This window comes from Microtus ochrogaster, chromosome 1 (genome assembly GCF_000317375.1).
Source record: "Microtus ochrogaster isolate Prairie Vole_2 chromosome 1, MicOch1.0, whole genome shotgun sequence".
NCBI lineage: Eukaryota > Metazoa > Chordata > Mammalia > Rodentia > Cricetidae > Microtus > Microtus ochrogaster.
Window position 1 is genome coordinate 76,845,747 of NC_022009.1, and position 3,482 is coordinate 76,849,228.

A 3,482-nucleotide genomic window follows, 5' to 3' on the forward strand; every position below is an offset into this window, starting at 1 on the left:
TCTTTCTTTCGCAGAATGCCCAGTGTTTAGTAAAGATCTTGGAAGTGTTTAATGTGTTGCCATGGTGGACCACTGGGTCTGGCCAAGGCAGAGCTCTCAGCAGAGCCTTGGAAACACTTCTTCCCAATGGTGGTGCCATTCCACCTCCGTGTCACATTGGACTGAAAGAGGCATACACAGAGAGAAGTCTGCATTTTTGACTGCAGTAGAAGTCATGAACTAATTAATCCACACTCTTTTTTAGGCTGAATGAAAGAAACCATGCACAGCCTAAGCAAGCTTAGGAGAGCACTCTCTAACAGACCGTGATCCATTGTTTCCATGAAATTACAAGTTGTTGTGTCCCATACAATAAAAAATATCCTCAAAGCCACCTCTCTGCTCCTCTTCTCTTCATTAGCCACAACCTTTCTGTTGTTCCCCTGCCCCTTTAAAACCAATGATCCTTATTATTCTTTCTATCACTAATTTGTATTCTTGGAATGAACGTAAAATGGTCTTTAATCATATCAGTTGGTATACTATTTTGTGAGTAAAGTTGTGGTGATATTTTTTATGATCTAACAAATAAAGCTTTCTTGAAGACCAGAGTGCAAAAGTAGCCATAGTAGTCAGTCATACAGGTCAGGCAGTGGTGGCACACACCTTTAACCCCATACTAGTTAGCCATAGAGGCCAGGGGGTAGTGGTGCACGCCTTCAATATAACAGCTAACAGAGGACTGATCTGCAAAATATACAAAGAACTCAAGAAACTAGACATCAAAAGAAGAAATCATCTAATAAAAAATGGGGTACAGATCTAAAATGAGAACTCTTAACAGATGAATCTCAAATGGACAAAGGACACTTAAGCCATCAGGGAAATACAAATCAAAACAACTCTAAGATGCCATCTCATACCTGTCAAAATGGCCAAGATCAAAAACACTGATGACAATTTTTGATGGAGAGGATGTAGAGTAAGCAGGACACTCCCCCATTGCTAGTGGGAGTGCAAACTTTTACAGCCCCTTTGGAAATCAGTACAGCAATTTCTTAGAAAATTAGAAATCAGTCTACCTCAAGACCTGGCAATACCACTCTTACCCAAAGGATGTTCAATCACACCACAAGGACATTTGCTCAACCATGTTCATAGCAGCATTATTCATAATAGCCAGAACTTGGAAACAACCTAGATGCCCCTCACTTGAAGAATGGATTAAAAAAGATGTACATTTACACAATGGAGTACTACACAGCGGTAAAAAAAAAAATAAAGACATCTTAAAATTTGAAGGCAAATGAATGGATGTATATATAAAAAATGAGTGAGGTAACCTAAACCCAGAAAGACAAATATGATATGTATTTACTCATAAGTGACTTTTAGACATAAAGTAGTGAATAATCAGCCTACAGTCCACAACCCCAGCAAACCTAGACAACAAAGAAGGCCTTAAGAGAGAAATACATGGAACCACCTAGAAAGGAGAAAAAGACAAGATCTCCTGAGTATAGTGGGAGTGTGGGGAATGGGGAGGGGGGGATGAAGGTGAAAGGCAGTGGCGAAAATATATAGCTCAATTAAGTACAGTGAAGCATTAAAAAATACCAGCACTAGAGAGGAGTATAAGGCAGGATGAGACAGAAACTCACTCTCTTTTCAGTCTGAAGATTTCATAGAGGTAAGAGCTCCCTAGTGGATCCTTTGCTTCTGGGATCTTCAGGCAAACTTCATTTGTTAGATCATAACCTCATAAAGTGACATGATAGAGCAGGAACAGACTATCCATTCAACTAGCAGCCATGGGGGCAGATACGTCTTAATTTTCCACCAACTTGGCAGTAAATGTTCTAAGTAATAGTGAATAGAGTGGGGAAAGGTGGCAATAAGAAATAAATACAAGCCAGGCATGGGAAGAAATGCTGGTAATTCTAGCACCTGGGATTTGAGTTTGAGACTGGGTGATGACAGGAGAATCAAGAGTTCCAGCTCATTCCGGGCTAGGAAACCCTGAAATGTCAAAGAGAATGGAGAGGAGGGGAAAGCAAAGAAGGGAGGGAGGGAGGGAGGGAGGGTAAGAGGGAGGGAGGGAGGGAGGGTAAGTCTTGGTTTTGTTTTTAAAATAAAATCTTTCAAACCTGTAATAGTGGCTGTCAGTGGCTCAATAGAGACACAACTACACAGCATGTCAATCTCGGGGAATGCGAAAAGTGTTGCTAAGCAACAATGCCTGAAAACATTCATTTACAAATGAGTCTTTTCTAGAGTCTTACCAGAGTTCACTTCAAAATTAAAATGCAACAAACTTTATGGCAGCATAGTCATCTCTGAGAGAGCCATGTGATAGCTGCAAATCATGTCAGAGCGGGTTGTAAGAGCTTACAACCTATAGTGCCGATTAATTCTCAGCACTATGGATTAGTAGTCTAGGATTTAAAAGGTATGCCTTTAAACTTATTCTGGTCATAACCAGTATAAAGTTAAGGGGGAAAAATACCAACAATATACCTATACATTGTAGACAAAAGACAGAAAGCATAAATAACTTTCGGGCCACCCGAAAACTGGGAAAGTCAACTTGATCCCCATAAGCACTGATGTTATACATGGCAGCACTCAAAGCTAAGGCATGATTGTCAACATAAAGTCTCAAAGATTAGGCCAAGACTTCCAATAACTTTCTCAGGAAGTACTTTGAAATGAGTGCTTGCCCTGTTAGGAAGGAGCCCAAGGAGTATAGCAACACGACATTCACCCTTACTGTTAAGTACACTAAGTGAGTCAAAGTAGTTGTTTAAGCATAATTTCATCCCTTTTATGATATTAGTAAATGTATCTTTGGTGCTGGGTGTTAGAACTCAAGGCCCTGTGTGGGCCAGGCAAGCACTGTATCAGTAACCTAAATCATCCAGCCCACCAACTTTGCAAGGTAATGCTTGGATATGGGACAGTAAAGCTAGAATCAGGATCTGGCTCTCCAACTTCCTGGTATTCAACTAGCTTGAGCATCATCAAGTTGTTGGCATAGAATCTTGTAGGTGTCTTGCTATATTAAAGAATGTTTCTGGAAATAATTCCTTATAATAACTGATAAATTTGGAAGTAATAAGCCATTATCTCAGATACCTGAGTTATGTTTGCTAACGTTATTCAAGCACACTGAGCACATAAGCAAGGTAGAATTAGCTGTTCATTCACTATCATTTTCAACTAAGAGATGAAACATGAGAGAATAAAACCTGTGAGCAGCGTAACATGGTGGCTTCCAAGACATCATTCACTGACTGCGGGGTCAACACAGAAAGGTTTGTATGTAGCGGAGTTTTAGAGAGAGACTGTGAGCCACACAGAGAAGGAAACAGTTCACAGACCCTTTCCAAAAGAGAAATCGGAGAAGACAGCACAGTCATTGTCTGGTGGATATGATTGTAAGTGTGAGCTAGGTAACAATCAGAAATAGGACATAAATTTTTTAAAAATTTTAAATTTCTTCT

The 3,482-nt window shown here is 39.9% G+C and overlaps 1 protein-coding gene across 4 annotated transcripts in view; it reads right to left on the reverse strand.

The window, feature by feature from the left end:
* Etv1 (ETS variant 1) overlaps positions 1 to 3,482 on the reverse strand; it is a 96,144-nt gene that overhangs the window by 9,391 nt on the left and 83,271 nt on the right. The gene's annotated exons all lie outside the window — the stretch shown is intronic.